This window comes from Agelaius phoeniceus, chromosome 1 (genome assembly GCF_051311805.1).
Source record: "Agelaius phoeniceus isolate bAgePho1 chromosome 1, bAgePho1.hap1, whole genome shotgun sequence".
In the NCBI taxonomy this organism is placed as follows: domain Eukaryota; kingdom Metazoa; phylum Chordata; class Aves; order Passeriformes; family Icteridae; genus Agelaius; species Agelaius phoeniceus.
Window position 1 is genome coordinate 29,602,028 of NC_135265.1, and position 19,031 is coordinate 29,621,058.

Here is a 19,031-nt window from a genome sequence, read left to right on the forward strand (position 1 = left end):
TCAAGACATATGACCTTAACTTATAACAACACAATATCCTGCAAATGCTTACAGAAGTCAGGAAATTTAGAGTTTAAACCTGATGTTGAACTTAACAGTACAAGAAAAATATTAGCATTTGCATATGAAAATAGTTTCAGTTAAAAAAAAAAATCAAAGTGAAAGAAAATTATTCTATGCTGCTCTGGTTTTAAGCAATAAATAAAGTTTTACTGCATTTATAAGAAGTTTAGGTTCCAAAACAAGGCATATCATTGAACTTTATGTAGTATTTAGGTCTGTCTGTGCCCTGAAATCTTCAGCAATTATTAATATGACATGAGAAACAAGTGTATCAGGTTATTTTTTCTGAATTCCTACCGTTCCCCCATTCCTACCTGTAATCAAAAATTTTTCTTACAGTAGTGGAAAGTACCTATATGGCAGGATTAATCTGATGAGTCATATACTATGCCATTATTTATAGACAATTGTTTCTGTAATTACAAGGGATATGGTGGTAAATATGCTGAAATCACTTTCTATAACCCATTATCATTAATTAACTACATAAATAAATTAGAATATGAATATGTCCTTTTGTTTAATTTAAAAATATACTCAGTGTGAGCAAATGCTTATATATATTTGCTCACATATATTCCAGCAACTATCAAACCCACAGTTTCATTTTTGTTTTGTTTTTTGCAATCATTGCTGTAATGTTGGTTAAGAATAATTGTCAAAATAAAGATCAGAGAACCAATTAATCCAAATTTTCTAATGAGAGACAACTCACTGGAGTCTTCTCCACTGCTCTGTCTTGAAAACTCATTTAAATATTAGATCTATACCATGGAATGATGCAGCTCATTCATACTTCACACAATACTCTCAGTCAAACTCCTGTTAAAAGCCTCTATCATTTTGACAGAAAGGAAGAAGCCATGTAGAAAGAATGTTTCTATAATTGCACCGAACAACCAATCTGACTCTACTGTTTGTCAGACAGGACAAAACTGACATTCATTTTTCACCTTGTAGAGTTTCTAGCCTTCTCTGATACTTAGCAAATAATGTGCATAGCTGTATAAACATATTTCATAAAACGGATGTGCAGAAGTTTCCAAAATAATTGGAGCCAGTCAGTGTAGTATTGACACATAATTTACTTTCCTTCCTCCTCTAATTTTGTGCTTCTCTACACACACTGTAGTTACAGTGCTGATGGAAAATAGTCTACATAATACTATAAAAAATGCTGGGAAGAATAGCTTGTGCAATAACTTAGAAAAACAAAAACAACTTTTTCAAAACCGAGAATAAATAAAGAAATACATCCATAATGTATAATTCTCAAACTATCACCTTTTGAAAGGTGAAGCAATTAAATACCACAATTTAATACCTCAAAGTTCTTCAGGAGTGAAATAATCCTTTTTCTTATGTCTACCAATCCTTGGTGAAGTTTATAAACAGTTAGCTAACATTTAACCCATTTTTTCTACAAGAGCATCAAAACAATTTTTAACTAGAAGGTGCTACCAAATGAGTTTTTGTTAGCTCTTTGGAATAACATTTTGACACAAAAGTAGAAACAGCTTTGGAAGCTTTAACTTGCATCTGAAGAAGCTTTTGATGCTATCAGTCACCATCAATCTATTTTTTAAAAAGTCTAACATCCTTCAGTGAGATAAGAAGAGAGAAATATTTAGTTGGTGATATGAATGCTACTGGACACTGAATAGCTAACTGCCACACAATTTCACAACTATTAAGGAAATGTGAACTTCATGTATGCAAAGAAAACATTAGCATTCCATTGATAGTGTTTTCCTCCATTTCAGTGGTTTTGTCTGACAAGGTTGCAGACAGAATGCAATGTCTCTCAAACCTGTCAACCCTGAAAAACAATTCCAGTGACAGGAATCATCAAGAATTGATTTTTCTATTATATGAGGGCCTTATTTTCTCACTTTGACTGAAGTGGTTTTATACCTGTAAAATTTTAAACAGAATTCATTATCCAACTTGCTATTTGTGCTATTCAGAATATACAATTCAGCCTTTTCTTTTACAAGGTATACCTCTTGAATAAAAATACACATTCCTTACTGGGAGAGTATAGACTAAGACAGAGAACCTGACAACACTAAGACCAAGGTGCTGTGATGCTCTTTTTTTGGCCTTTGAGCTGTTCTCCAGTGCTTTGTTCCTCTTTTTGCTGTCTCTCCAGTTTTATAATCTCTTTTGGCCCACACATTTTAACCACTACTATTTCCCACACTGAAGTTAACATCGAGGATGAAACACACAGTATCAGCAGGAAGATTAAAGCTCTTAAAGCATAAAGCAAGAGAGAGCTGTTTCTGTATTTGAGACCCAGAGGCAAGAGCCAGCTGAAGAAAATAGGCTGGCTTTAGAAAACATAATGCTACACTTGTTTTGAACATTTCTTTGTCTCCACAAAACCCGTAAAATTTACAGCTTTTCCCTCTGTTTCTCCTTGCAGTAGTGTCCAGGAGTCTCATTTTCCAATGCCAGCAGCATCAACACTGCAGAGAGTATGCTCACTGTGTCCATCACTCCACTTGGTGCTAAGATCTGGGAAAAGGCAATTTTATCCTCCTGCCTGCTGTCTGAACTACAAGTACTGGCTGATACAATCCTTTTTCTGAAATGGCCCTTGGTATGCAGAGGTCATTTTTTGTGGAGAAACATGATAAACTTACCTGAAAAGCAGCCCTGTTTGGTGAGCAGCAATCCTCTATCCTACATCTGAAGCACTCATGCAGTACAAAAAGTGGGATAAACAGTACATCTTCATTTTTGCTTTTTTGACACAAAACCTTTTAGGAAGTCTCTTTGTTGGACTCTGCTTATACTTAAAAGGACATGTAGCTGTTATAAACAGCCAAATTATTTTGAGCATTGATTTAGTTCTACAATAAAAATTTTAATGTAAAGATTTTCTCCACTGCAAGACTGATTCAGATTTTTTTTCACTTTTAAGGGATACTTCTTTGGAATGTTTAACATTTTTTTTCAGGGAGTTCTTCCTTTGATTCAGAGAATTACACACTATACCAAAATGCACAACTAGAAAAATATCTGGTTTTACCACAATACAATCAGCAACAGACATCTTAAATTCCATAGACTTAGACTCTAAGTCTTCATTTTCCCTGTTAAATAACAGGAAATCTAAAAGAAGGTAATCTAAAAGAAGAGAAACATTTTTTACTTTACAATATCTATTTAGTGCTGACTACATCCAAGCTCCTCTGTATGTCAGAAATACTGATGTCATCTTTGTTTATTTGAAGTATGCATGCATCCAAATAAATGTTTAACTTAAAAAAGCCACAGACATGTTCAGGGAAAACCATTAACTGCTGCCTGGGAATAGCATAAAAATGTGTTTGTGGAGGGCAGAAAATTCTGTTCATTTATTATACCATTTTATCCCTCAGATGCTCATGGAGTATAGGACTATAGAGCTGATATTACTGTGGCAAACACACAGTATTTAGATTTAGAGCCCTTTAATTTTTTCTCATCAATATTTGGAGAAAAGTGGATTGCAGTTCTATGCAATGACAAATAATGAATCTAATTTCAGTTTGTTTTTCACAGCTCGTTGTGTTTAATGAAATAATTCACTTGTTAAACCTACTGATGCACAAACACTATTGAAAACATATCTCTTTTGTTTGCTCTGTTTGGGAAAAAAACCTACAACCTAAGGGAGTATTCAAGAATCTTGTATATTTACCTGGCCTAGGTAGAATTGCACTATAAAAATATTGAATTTGTTCCAATTCTTAAAAAATATCCATTCTGGAAATGAACACACTTTTAAAATAACATTACTGCATCCTGCATTTTTTTGAGGATAAATTTTCAGTATGTTTCTAGACTTTTTTAAATTGAAATCCTGAACAAAACTTCTATAGATAATGTTTTTGATTAAATGTTATAAGGTACCATTACCTCCATGCCTTGAAAAAGAATAAAACATTTAAACTTAGCTCTAAATATTGCAGAGGTTCTATGGTCTTTCTTCTTGTACCCTTCTTTTTTCTTTTCTAATTTACACAATTTCTCTCTGAAGAAATATCTTGATTTAAATGCCTGAAGTATGTGATTGATTCACCTTTAATGCCACCTTTCATTGCACTGCGTGAGATCTGAAATTCTTGCCAGAAAGTGTTTCTTACTCTTTCCTCTATACGTGGTTAAATTTTGTCTTCTCTAGGAGCATAGCACAACGCAAAACCCAGAAGAGCAGGCTGGCTGAGACAGGGAGGCACCCATGGGATCATCTAGCCCAACATCCTGCTCAAACAGGATTGCTAAAGCTGTGATAGGTTACTGAAAACTGTGTCCAGTGGGATTTTGGCTATCTCTGAAGATGGAGATACCCCAAACTCCCAAGTCAAGCCATACCAGTGTTTGACAACCCTCAGAGGAAAGAATCTTACACAGAATTTCTGCTATTTCAGTTGTGTCCTTTGCACCTTGACATTGGAGGGTTATGTCCCTAAGCACTGTAGCTGCCTTTTTTGAGCTTTTTATCTCCACTGGAATGAGCCTAAAGCTGTTTGGTATTTAAACACTATGCAGTTAAGCCCCTTAGAGATGTACCCAGCATGTTCTGGGCTTGGTGAAGTTACTTTACAACACTCAGCTAAGAAAATACAAAAGGAGGGTTAACTTCAATCTTTCAAAGAAGCTTAGCACTAAGAGAACTATCTTACCTGAGAGAAAAATCTAAAAACCACCTAGGCTCAAGGCAGTCTTCCCACAGTGCCACCCTATTCTGTGCAAAAGACTACTTTTTCCTTGCTTGGAACTGGATCACAGTGCCACCAAAAATAAGTATTTTCAGTTCCTTCGCAACCATTAGATGCACTGAGGATTACCACATATATTCACACTTGTCCTTGCTTAAAACTTGGTTGTGTGTTTCTTTTTTTATATTTTGTACTGCTGGACATTTACGATTATATCAAGGTTGCATGCTGGTTGAGCTTCTAGCTATCAGGCCTACAGCATCAGCAAGGTTTACAAACTGAACACAGTAAAAATCCCAGGCTGTTTACATCAATCCACATATTTTATCATAATGAAATTATTATCAATGCAAAACATATGAGGAAAACAACTGACTGGATCTGACAGCAGTGCCTATGGTAAACACTGTTTTCTCCAGATCACTCAAGTTTTGCTTACTTTAATTTTTCTATGCTTCATGGTTTAAGCTGTCAAGATGTTAACTATTCCTGTTGGCAGACAGCAACACCTGAAGATATTCCAAAACCAACTGTGAAGGAGGATATAGTATGTTTTTCCTTCTCTGTGAATTGAAGGGGTTTTTATAGGTTTATTTTTACTACTACATTTCATCTCAATGGCTATTTTATCAATATAAACTCCTAAATCAAAATAAAACAAACATGCGCTCTTCCTTTTATAAATTTTATGAACCAAAGAACACTCAAAACTTTAAGCGTAGTTAAGATATAACCTAATGAATATCAATCAGATTTATTTTACTTTTCTTTGTAGATGCCTGACATTTTGACAATGTTGTGGTTTTATAATTGTCTTTAAGATCCTCTGTTTATTTAAGAGCCCATATATAGCCCATATCAAGCTATTGTAATTTTTTGCATATGTTTTAAAATCAGAATGCATCATAGTAAAGGCTCTAGGTATTTCACAGATTGTATAGTCTGTATTTAAATCATATGCTTCTAATTCCTTAAATTTCAAAGATTCTTCCAACATTCCTTGATCACCATCATTTCTGTAGAAAAATAAAGATTTCTTTAAGTATAATAAAACCACACAATTTTTTTTTTATATCCAGGTCAATGCCACCTCATCATTCTCATTCTCAAATACCTGAATAAGTGTATTTTTGAGTGATATTTTTACCTTTTTTTCTTTTATGGTCTTCCACCTGATACTACTTCTATCCTTTTATTTTTCTCTTACCAATACATTTTGAAGTTCATCAATTTCTTGCGAGCAAGAGATTGCCAGAAGAAACAGCACAACCAAAAGTTGTATACAATTATCTCAATTTTCTTTAGCCTTCATTTCTGAGCCATTAAAAAGAAACACCATGAAGTGTTTGCATCTCAGAACATCAGGCAAGCCTTAGGTCTTAGTTTTATGAAGAAAAAATGAAAGCAACATCAAAGTGATCATGTGTGCCATGTCTTATTCTGTACCTTATCTTTGTGGGTTCTTACAATCTGCAATGACAAAGTCAGTTTCTTTCTGTGTGAGCTGTGGTTCAAATCTTCTACTTGTATTTTCACTTTGTTATTGGGACTTTTGTCTAATATTGCAGAACTCTCATAACTATTTTAGAGAAGATATATTGCCCATGTCATGGTAGAGCCAACCTTTATGAGATTTAGTTTTCCATTTTCTAACTGAAAGGATACTTAGTCATGCATATACAAGAATAATTTCTACTTTAAAACTCCCATCAAAATTTTATTGACTACATCATATTTTTGAGGTACTTTAAAGCTTTTCAATTTGAAGTCAAGATTATTTATCTGGTGCTTTTGCAGTGTATTTTTCTTTTTCAAAGGTGAAAACTACTTTATTACTGACCAGAGGTTCTTTCCTAATTAGTTTACTTAATCCAGCCACATCCCTTCACCCAATTTTTATTTTATTTAATCTCTAAATATTGTCATTCTTCTGTCTACATACAAAGAATGTATTAGATGCCACATTAATACTCATTCAACCCACTTATTATTCTCTCTGCTTTTGTAGCAGAAGAGGGAAGCTCAGAACCCTCTAAAAGACACCTGTCAATTCAGATAAGTCATACTCCAATCAAAACTCCCATCTCAAAACAAATTTTCCTACAAACTTATTTCTGGATTTCACTGAAATTTCATGAAATAATGTTGTCAAAAGACAGCAAGAAAGAGAGAGCACTGTAATCCCACAACCTTGTCATTTCCAAGACACTTTTGCAGAGGCCTGCTTGGAAGAAGCTCTGTCTGTGCACAAGTTAAGTGCCACAAAGCCACCCCAATGCAGCCCACACTGGAGCTGCTACAGCCCTTTCTTCAGCCAGGCAGCAGAGGAGGGCAGCACAGCTAACATCTGCAAGGACTGGATGCTTCCTTGATAAAGTACAGCTCTCCAAGGAAGCTACTCTGTGTGATAGCAGCTCAGAGGATCAGGCAACCTTCAGCAGTAATTCCCGTGGGAAGCAGGAGAGATGCAGAACCAGATCAGAGGTTGCCAGTATTTACCTGTTTCACATAAAGACTTTAATGTGCTTCACTGCATTTTATAGCTTCTTTGCCCACAGATTATATACAGGATAAAATTACACCATTCTGTCATAGGAGTTGCTGTGATGAATGACTTTGTTACAATGAACAGAGACTGGCCCATGACATAATGCAAGTCTTAGGGGAAAATGGCAAAACTTGACTTTTGTCAGTAATTTCATTCACCAACTGTAACTAAACACAGGAAAACCTGGAAACACTGAGCATGTAATTCCTAGACACCTGCATTAAGAATTAAGGTGTTTATTTAACATGATGCTTAAAATATACTAACATTAAATTAATGTACTTAAATGTGTAAGATAACTGAATGCATTATAACATTGTTTTCACGTGTATATATAAACAGCATAAGTTACAGAAAATATCTATATAGTTAAATAGTTAAGGGACTTAGAACTGTTCCCACCATGTAGCTGTGGTATGGGTGGGGAAGACTGCAGTATTGTTCTCCTGTGAGAGGGAAAGGATGGAGCACAGGCAAGGCATGTGCAAATGATGGATCACAAACTGGGGCATCCATCCTTGACCACAGTTTGGATACCCCTAGTTCTTGATATAGTTTTTCCAATACAGAAAGCAAAGAAAATGTGTTCACAATGGGTCTGTTGTTAGCAATAAGATAATTTAATAATTTACTTGTACACTGTTCAGTAATTTCCAGATTTTTGGTGTTAGACAAGCAAGCTGAAATATAGTGCAGTATAAAGGTACCCTAAGTAGTAAAATTTTAGAGAACAGACAAACAAACAACCCAAACAAAAAAAGAAAAAAAAAGGAAATTCAATTCAAAGAGGCTTTCCTTTGAAAAAAATTATTAAATTATGGCTTATTTCTGCAACAACTCTGTGAATATATTTTCACAGATGAAAAAATTGTATGTAGCTAGTGATAAAAAAGCTTCCTTAATAATTCACAGAAATCAATAAAGCTGACTGAACATGAAAAAAGATCTAGCAGCCTACCTGGCTAGCAAGCTCACATTAAAACAGAAATCCCTAAAAGTTTATTCATTAAATCAATGATAAATTCAACTCACATTTGCAGCAATTAGACCATCCAAAGGCCTTTATATCTACTTGGAAAAAAATCCTGAAAGATAGTACACCAAACACAGTCATTCTTATTATTTATTTATTATCAAATGATGCCACTGATTAAAATGATGAAATGATACTATTTCAATAATCAGAAAAAAAATACTCAAAAACCCCAAACCACACAAATAAACAACCCATGTAGCTCACAACACAGAATACATTGTAAGTGTTTCCCTACAACTAACAATTCCTAGCAGGAATGCTAAATGTTTTATACCATTTCTGCTTTAGTTCCTTTATAGCAAGACTACAGTCAAAATTGTAATCTTAGAATCAGTGCATCCTGTATGGCTGGTGATAGCTTTGGGAACACATTTCCTAAACTCTTATCTGGAACGTTTCACTACATTGTTAATTTTTGCTCTCCCACTTTTTTGCTTTCCCACTTATCATAAAATTGTTTAGGTCTATTGTTTAGCTACAAGCTAGAAGTGGAAAACAAATTAGTACTTCCACGGTGCTTTAAACATGTAAGACACCATATAAATTTTAAGTTATCAGAGATTTTCAAAACACAATCTACTTACAAATACATTTTTCATTGCTATTATTTAAAAATTATATTAATCTCACCATTTTTTAAAGTGGGATATATACTGGATTTAAGTAATGTTAACAAGTACATATCTCTCAAAAGGCAATAATGTCAAGAGGCCAGTGTTGGCAGGACTGAGTTATGGGAAGGCTCTTTATGATCTCTGTCATGTGTGAGTACATCTGGCAGGTTTTGCACTGATTCATCAGTAGCAACATAGCTTACATCAATCATTAGTTTTCAGATTTGGAAGAGACATAAATATTTGGGAAAAATTGCTGCTTATATGCACTGAGACAAGAGGAATCAGAAAACTATTCAAAAAGTAAAAGGACTTATTTTTTTTCCTGGTTTTATTTATGGGTGCCTTTATATCTACTGTCAGTATTACTGATGTTACCTGGATATTTTCTCTGGGGAAAGGGAGAGTGTGTGATGTGATTTATACCACAAAATAACTGTGCTGCAGAAATAATTATTCAAATCTGACTAGGAAACCTTCTCACTCTCTTCACAAGCAGTCTGGCAAGACAAATCATCAAGGGACCCACATTCTGGATGAGGGCTGTAAACAGGCACACACTACCACACCAAAGGGCTGAGGAGCAGATGCACAGTGAGTGTCCAACATTATCTCAGACCTCAACTACTCCTTGCAATGACATTTCAAGACAGCACAAGCTTCACAGGCTTTGAGACAGAAGCAATAGAAAAAGGGACTGTACAAAGAAGAGAAGCAGTGGTTCATCAATATAGCTATGGCCCTGATTGTCCCATAATTACTAACCCATCAATACCTAGAATAATTATTCTTCCCTTCTAGGGAAAAATTGCCTAACAATACTACGTATCCACACTCTGATTAAGTGCAAATTTCACTGGGATCTTTCATCTGATCTCTCCTACGTGTACCTCCCAGCATGCAGCAACTGTCTCAGTATTCCTGCAGCACACAAAGCATACAACATTTGTGTCACAAAGGCCCTTGTTGGTAACCAGAACAACAGATAATTTATCCCTTATTTCTGATTTTTCAGATTTTCCATTACACATTGCACATGTTTTATAAATGCTCAGTTTCGCTTGCCTCCATCTCATCATGGAGGAGATGTCAGATCAAAAAAAGAATATAGTAACACAAGGAAAAAGACTTTCTCTTTTAGCCACTCAGTTATTTTAGAAGATAAGAACACTAGAAGCAAATCTGCCATCTGTAAAAGAAATGTGGAGACATGCCTTTCTCAAATACTTCTCTTAAAAAGTGCAGATTTGTGTGAAGTATCCACCATGTTAAAAGAAGCTACTCCAGGGCTGAGTGGGAAATTGAAATAGAGGATCATCTTCCCATTTGTTTTTGAAGAGGCAATCATGGAAGAGTATTAAAAGCAATCTAAAAGGGAACTTGCAATTTTCCCTTTGTGGATGATTGTTATGTGAGGATTGATCTGAGCTAAAGCCAAGATGCGATTAATTTAAAATTGAAGTTGCCACTGTAAAAAAATTAAATTCCAAATAAAGCTGTTATTCTAAAAAATCCCTCAGCAGCAAAAAGTATAAAAATACATAAATACATAATTCATAATCAGCAAGACATACTACATGAATGTTTATATCATCTAAATTCCTTGACAAAAAACAATGAAAAAGAAACAAAAAACTACCAGCATCTAAAAAGAAAAATAAACCCACCAAAAAAGCACAGTGCAAAAAACTCCAGCACATATTAACTATTCATAGAAAGAAAAGTCCCACAGAATAAGTTCCTAGTCATGTAAATAATGAGGCTGGTTGTATAGAAGCATCATTCTAAATGCAAAAAAAATCTGTTCTTATTCCATCTTTATAACTATCAAACCAAGGTTTTTATTTGTGTAATTAATGTATTTTGGTTCCTCCTCTTTGATTGGTGTTTTTTCTTGTTTGTTTTTGTTTCGGGTATTTTAAATTTTTTTTTATTTTTATGCACAATGTTTACCTATAGGTAACTGAGGCTCAGACTGATTTCTTCACAAACTGTGTATCACAGCTTGCAGCACTATCTACAGAATCTGTACGATGTCCTTGCTTAAAACTTTGCTTTTTAGTGGTTTGCATATATTTAGGGATTCACTAATTCCCCTGAAGTGTTAAAGAAATAAGAGAATCAGCTTCATTCCCTCAGGTGTGGTCACGTACATGATTAAAAGCAGTAAATCATCTTTTCTGAGAGGAACATAAACTACCATTTAGAGTATACTCAGCAGGTGAAAATGCCTACTAAAAAGGCACCAGTCTTACAGTGGTGCTGTTCAGAATGCTGTTTTAAAGATTTATACCTCTTAATATGATCTTGAAAATATGCAACTGAGGAAATGGAATATAACTTTATTCAAAACAATGCAAAATCAGCTTATTTTGAAACACTAATGAAGGAATTAGCTTCACATTTGTGTTATGTTCTAAAAGCACATTGTTAATATTAATTAATCTGAATATTAATCCTTTCTGAATTGTTTACAAAATACTTTTCATTAATAGAATACACAATATAACCATAAAATCATAAAAACATCAGAGTCAGTGCTGACTACAACTTATTCTTTCTATTTTCCTAAACATATTACTGCTTGCACCACTATAAATTGATAGGTATAGTTACTTAAATCTGGGTCTGAAAATGCTGGCTTGTTCTATATTTTTTTGCAAATATTTATTATTTTCTAAAGTACTGAAGGTTTCAATATCAAATTCATGAAAATATTATAAGCTCTACCAGAATTCAAAACATGAACAGAATCTGTTATTGCACAGTTGTATAATGCGGTCATTCCACTAATGTAATTATTTTTCAAAAATCAAAATTTATATTTGCAGATGAAATATATTATTTTCTATTTTATACTGATCTAATAAATTAGAGCTAGTAAATTATCTTTTTAGTGGTGAGATAACAAAGCAAGTTTTTAAAAGGATTTAAATTTTAATAAGGCCTCAATCCCACTGCCTGTCAGTAGCAACCAGATATGATTTGTCAAACTTTCTATCACAAAACATCATCAGAGTTAAACTAACCTCTCTCAGAAGTAAAAAAATGCAGTGATAGAACCAGCTCTGGGTTTTTCAACAACATGGCCAAAACTAAATTTTCTTTTCCAAAGGACACAAGGCTTGAACACAGCTGAAATGGAACATGCTTCACCAAGGATGGACCCCAAGGGAATTTGGCTTGGAAAATTCTGAAGCCAGCAGTAGAAGATGGCAACTTGTTCTGTGAGAGGGAGCAGTCTCTCTGCCCTTGCCAATGTACCCCCTCAGCCTCTGCTAGCTGCAGAAGGGTTTTTTACAGAAACATAGAATAATTTATGTTGGAAAAGACCTCTAAGACCATTGAGTCCAACCTGCGACCGATCACCATCTTGTCAGCCAGACCATGGCACAAAGTGCCACATCCGATAGTTTCTTGAACACTTCCAGGGATGGTGACTCCCCCACCTCCCTGAGGAGCCCGTTCCAATATTTAGCAATCCTTTGGCATGAAGAAATTTTTCCTGATATTCAACCTGAACCTCCTCTTTGCAGCTTGAGGCTGTGTCCTCTTATCCTGTCCATGATTGCCAAGGAGAAGAAAGCAACCCTCACCTTGCAACAGCTTCCTTTCAGGTGGTTGTAGAGAGTGATTGGGGCCCCCCCTGAGCCTCCTTTCCTCCAGGCTAAACACCACCAGCTCCTTCAGCTGTTCCTCACAGGGCTTGTGCTCCAGACCCTTCATTAGCTCCACTGCCCTTCTCTAGATATGATAGCATCTCAATATTTTGCTTGAAGGGAAGGGCCCAGAACTGGATACAGGATTCGAGGTGTGGCATCACCAATACTCATTACAGTGTGTCCTGGTCCTGCTGGCCACGCTATTTTTGATACAAGCCAGGATGCCATTGGCCTTCTTGGCCACCTGGGAACAGGGAGAGCTCGTGTTCAGCTGGCTGTCCACCAGTAATCCCATGTTATTTTCTACTAATATCTGGAAATCTTTCCAGACACTCTTCTCTGAGCCTGTAGGACTGCCCGGGGTCCTTGTGACCCAGTTGCAGGACCTGCACTTGGCCTTCTTGAACCTCATACAACCAGCCTCAGCCCATCAATCCAGCCTGTCCAGACCCCTCTTCAGAGCCTTCCTGCTCTCCAGCAGATCAACATTCCCAGCCAACACAGTGTCATTCACAATCTTACTGAGGTGCACTCAATCCCCTCGTCCAGACCATCAGTAAAGGTATTAAACAGGACTGGGCCCAGTGCTGAGCCCCTAGGCAAGCCCACTAGAGACCATCTGCTGGCTGGATGTGGCACCTTTCACCACCACTCTGGGCCCTGCCATCCAGCCTGCTTGTAACTCAGGTTCTTCATGGGAAAAGCCAGCTCCTGCAGTCTCCTGCCCTGGTGCCTTCCCACCTCACTTGTGCCTAGAATCCATCCACAGAGCAAATACCCATCCTCTGCTTTTATGGTACTAGGATAAGATCTTTCAGCTAAAGCCGAGCCTTAAGTGCATTTGGGAAGAGGAGAAGTTTTCTTATAACTCACTGCTAGATAGACACAAGGCATTTTAGAGTGATCTGACATGGTGCAGAGTGAAAGAGAGCCAAAGGACCACACCATCTCCCTTGTTTGTTGCTGCTTGATCCCTTTATGCAAAAGGTTTATGTTCATATGACTTAACTGCACTGCACTGTTAAATGAAATTATGGTGTGAAAATTTACAGCTCTTCAACATACATTTTTCAACAGAAATTTCACCCAATCTTAAAATGCTTTTAAGGTAAGTAATCTAACACATTTCAGTCAAGAAAACCTAAATGAACGTATATGACTTGGAAGAGACCAGCTAACTTGCTCAAGACCTTAGGACAATTGTTTTAAAAGCAGATGTCCTATTCCCTTCTTTGATGGATGTAGAGGAGGAAAGTTTCTATTTGTTTATTTGGGTTTTTTGGTTTGTTTTTTTCAGAAGATAATGTGTATTGGGCTCCCCAGCATTACAGAAACTTTTCAAGCCTGTATTTAGAGGAGACAGAACTCACTCTGATTTTTTTTTTTTATCTCAGTATAATAAGCACTGAGGGTGTAGTGACTACTGCTGTTAACCTGATAGCTTTTCCCCTCATATGGGATTGCTTTTTAACTCCTGAATATATATGCCTGTCTTGAAACTTTATATACAAAATCTTGTCTCAATATTGCATTTTTTTAGTAATGTCCCAGGAGTACATATGAGGTAAATTATAACTTTTTGGTTTATCCAGTTTTCCAATTAAATTAGTCTCATTTGATGAACAGTTGAAAAGCAGAATAATTATTAATGAAAAAAGGAAACTTATAAAGTTGTCATTGTTCTTATTAATGAATATTGTATTTGATAAATGACTAAAATTTTATTTTGAAGTAATAACCATTTTAAGATAAGTATGTTAGTCTTAAATGGTATCTTATCAATGTTGCTTAGAAATCAACAAGAGCTAATTGTTTTAACTGAAATCAAGATCAAGAGAGCCAGACTTAATAATAAATCATCTCACTTAGGCTTACATAGTTAGATGATATCAAAGCAAACATGAGAACTTCCAATACACTTTTATGATCTGCGCAGGAATTACTAGGAATTCAAGTACCTCTGGGAAAAATTTATCTAGGTGTTTTTCCGTGTTGATATCATGTTGGTAACCTCTGTTTTAAAACAGCAAATATAAAATACATATGAAAAAAGCACTATAGTTGATGAACATATTTGCAAAAAAAGTAACACATAGATTAACACAGGAAATATTCTTAATATTGTAGTATTTCCAGAGAGTGCAATTTTCTCAAGTTATGCTGACACAAAGTAGTACCTCTGATGTGGGAAAACACAAACATTCAAATCAATGAGAAAGTAGAGATCACACAAATATACAATGAGAAAATAAACTATATCTGTGGGTGATAAAATAGTTTAAAAAAAGGAAAGAAAAAGTGCCGCATATCACAGATTCTATGGTTTCATTAAAATAACACAGAACCAGAATTACATAAAGTTGGAGAGATTGTTATAAATTAAAAGAGCAGAAAGAATCACATGTAGAAAAAGAAAACCATCCTTTTTATAAGTTACATTACAAACACTACTTCCAAATGTTTCTTACATTCTTGGCTATAAAATCGTGCCATACTTTTGAGAAATACATCAAAACATCAGTTTTCTGCATACAAGTGTTTCTATTTGAGAGAATTTTTTTTCTTCTTTTTCCTAGTTGAAAAGTAAAAGCCTGTTATATTTGAATATGTTGTTCTTACCTGTGTTGAAAAGCCAGCTCGTCACTTGTTCAGGAATACCTTGATCCTATGCCTGTAACAATTCATCTAACCCTAAATGAAACCCTGTGCTAGGGGAGAGGCTCTCATTTCTATTACTTTATATAAAAAAAAAAAAAATATAGATGACAGATCCTTTCTACAAGGTAGCCTAGAGTGTCTAGTTCTTGTCACAATGTTGTCATAGTGACAGTGACATCAATATACTTCATGACAATCAGTACAGCAATTTTTCTGGAGACAACACCAGCGTTGATTCCTGAGTGTGTTTTGTGTTGACTTGCTTTTCAAGTCTCACCAGATAATTTATTTTTTGCACTATTCTTTAATTCAAATGAGACTGCACTAATTATTTTGGTTGTAAGCAGCCTGGTTTAAAAAAAAGCAAACAAACAAAAAATACTGAAACTAAAATATTACAAAACTGAAAGAATACAAAACAAAGAAGTTTGACCACAAAATTTCTTTCTACAAATTAAAGTCTCTGTTATTTGTTAGTATAACAGAGACCTCCTAGATCTGATTCTGTGACTCTATTCTCATAATATTTTTTTCAAATAAGGGTTATTTATAGTGTAAAGTACTATACATATAGCAGAAGGAGAAGAAAATGGTTCCCTTGAAAAAGGTGATATATTCTCAGTCTCAAGTAAATTTTTCTGGGAAAATACTGTATGTCCACTAAAATCCTGGTTTCATGATCTTCACATCATCATAGCATCTATTTTCAATGCACAACTTGTCACCCTCCTGAAGCTTTTCACATTTTCTGTCAGTAATTGCTACATGACATACAATCATATAGCACTTTATGTCCCAAGACATAAAGTGTATATTCCACTTTTTTTTGCACTAAAAGTAAGAAAAAGCTGCAGTTCACCTCTTACCAATCTAATCTGCCAAGGCTACTCGTAATTGTTGTGTTGATAATATAAATAATTTTCAGACAAAGAATGATAAATTTTGCTGTTAATTTCAAATTCTTCCTTCAAGTTGCATTACGGAAAAAAAAAAGTTTTCTGGTTTTCTTTACCACTCACAAATAGCTTGAATTCTGAACCTCACCACCTGTTTTTTCCTTTTTATTCAACATGTTAAGTAATTAATCCAATACATCTCTCCAGTTTCTAAACAAAAAGGAAATAATATACTACTACTAAATAAATCCAGTATGTTCCCATATCTTGAACATTTAATGGATTTGTAATTGTAAACGTTTGAAATAAAAGCCACAATCGAAAAAAGAGAAATACAGAAAACTGGGATAACTTTTAGAAAAAAATGCTACATTTTCTATCATTTAATATTAGCCACACTAGGTCTGTAGTTCAGGTTAGTCAGCTGTACTCCACACAGCCTGAAAAGGCAATTCACTCTGCCATATGAACATCTTTGTTAACTGGGATTACTCATCCTCCAAAGGTGCCTCTCTCTACCCATTAGCTATCATCCACATTATTTATTTCTACCATGACCTATAGTTATCTCAAACAGACAAATAATTTTGCCTGGGTCTCTTTAAAAGCTCATCCTGTCATAAATAAATATGGATTCATATACACACCCACTCAAACGTTATGGTAGTGGATTTAGATGAGAAAAGTTACTACAATCTATAATTTGCCAAATACCTCTAATCAAAGACTTCATAAGCAATAAATGCCTTTAAAAGTCAGAATATATGTGCTCACAAAGGAACAGTAGCTATTCTCAAGTGGTCAAACTACAGCCTTTTTCTTAGGATGTTCCTAAACAAAGCCGCACAGAACAGTTCAAGTTTCAGTGCTTACATTGCCACATTTAATTTTAAGGGTATACTCAGCAGAAAGGCTGCCTTCTATTCTGAAATGCAATTACTGCACTACCTGATAAACAAGACTTAGGCTCTTTGCTATCAGCAGCAGTTAATGGGAGGCCTGACTGCCTCAGGCCTTTTATTACTATCCCTAAATGATTATATTATAGGCTTTGAAAAATTTGACCAGAGCTATATCATAAAGGATGAGTAATAGATCAGAGTCTTGTCCTGTGAGTTGGTACTTGGCACAAAGTCAGGTATATTTATATCATAGTGTTTATATGTTTAAGTAGAAAACCAGCTGCACTGATTTAACCATGCAAATTGTAAATAAGTAGTCTAAGTAGTGCATTAAGGATTCAAAACAATAAAATGCTTTATTTCCTTATAAAGTAAAGGAAAAATATTATTTAAATTTTTTAATTACTAAATTGCAAGATATTGTTGATAGCATTATAAATATTGGAATATTTTAGTAGTTATTTTTAAAGTTGTTCTTCAAAGCTGATACCTTTCTTTGCCAATTACTCATCCAGAAGGCCAACAGAGAAACAGCATCTACCAGCTGCTCCTCTTAATCATCTGACACTGCATTCTTCATTGTTACCATTATGTAACATGCCAATCCTTTACAGAACAATACAAGACAGAGGCTCAGTACTGACCTGAAATTATTCTCTGATTGACTGCTTTAAAAGTCAAATGATCTCATTTAAACACCATGGTGAAATTAGAAACAATTTTTCATCAAAGTAATAAGAACAACTCTGGAAATAATAGGAAACCTAAATATACAGGACAACTGAAGCCATAAGTTCCCTGAGTCTTCACTCACACTTTAATGCTTAAATCTTTAGCATGTCTTCCTTGCTGATACCACTTACTTTCCATGTAACAAGCACATCTAAATGGACTTGTTCAGAACAAATCACATTAGTGAAAACACAAGTCAATTTTATTTCAAGAGTTCATAGTAGGATCAGACAGCAAGCCTCCTAGCTGACCAATGTAGGAAAAAACCCCAACAGTTTAAAAACAATTGTTACAACTTTGCCTGGCATTCAAGTCAGTTAAACAAGGTGCTAAAGCAACAAAATGCAACAGCTCAGAAATAGTTGTGGCATCTTTTATTATATTAAAACCAGAAGTGCCTAAGTTTTCTTTCATCACTTTCTGTCCATATGGTTAGTTTGGGTACCACTACTGTAAATGAAGATCATTATCAAGTTTTAATACAAAACCAAGTGTGATGGAACAGACCTTCTGTTCCCAATCACAAAGCAGTCCTTCTACCAGTCCTGTTTTGTGATACTCTTTATTATCTTTTGGGAAAAAGAAAAGGTATTTGTCACAGGTTCAACAACTCTAATTATAAATCATTAGCAATATCTGAAAAGTAAAACCAAAACAATAGAACCCTTGAGGATCATTAATGTACTGAAATTTCCCAAGAAACAAATGTGGGATGATCATATACATCTTTTTGTAAAACAAAAGAAACTTGAATGTGCTTTTTAATGCAAAGATCTACTTTCTTTTTCCTTTTTTAACTCAAGTAAGCTTTATATGCAGTTTTGCAAGCAGATATTTGTGAATGGGTATATATTTTGGTTATACAAAAAATGTCTATTTTCAAATAATAAAGTTAAAATATTTCTTAAGCTGTACAAGAACTTTTAAAAAGAGCTTAATAAGAAAATAAGAACTTAAGTAATAGATTTTGCAATATGGAATAATGAATCAGAGCAGAGAAGGTACCTGCTCTCCTAGATATTCATAACCTCTATAATTAAAGAACTAACAGAGAACATGAAGTGTTTTCTTCATGGCCTTTTATTGAGTCATAACCCCTTCATGACCTTTTAATTTTTATGTAATCATAATAATAAAATATAATATAAGAATGTCTTACAAAAGACCTGATATTGGTAAAGATTGTAAATCTAAAATAAATTAATCAA

General features: G+C 34.7%; 1 protein-coding gene across 1 annotated transcript in view; it reads right to left on the reverse strand.

Moving 5' to 3' along the window:
• The window catches only part of DGKB (diacylglycerol kinase beta), a 378,520-nt gene extending 363,111 nt beyond the window's left edge, over positions 1 to 15,409 (reverse strand). Inside the window, exon 1 of the mRNA XM_077175541.1 lies at positions 15,255 to 15,409. The gene's annotated coding sequence lies outside the window, so the exon portion shown is untranslated. The remainder of the gene's footprint in view (positions 1 to 15,254) is intronic.
• Positions 15,410 to 19,031: the final 3,622 nt, after the last annotated feature.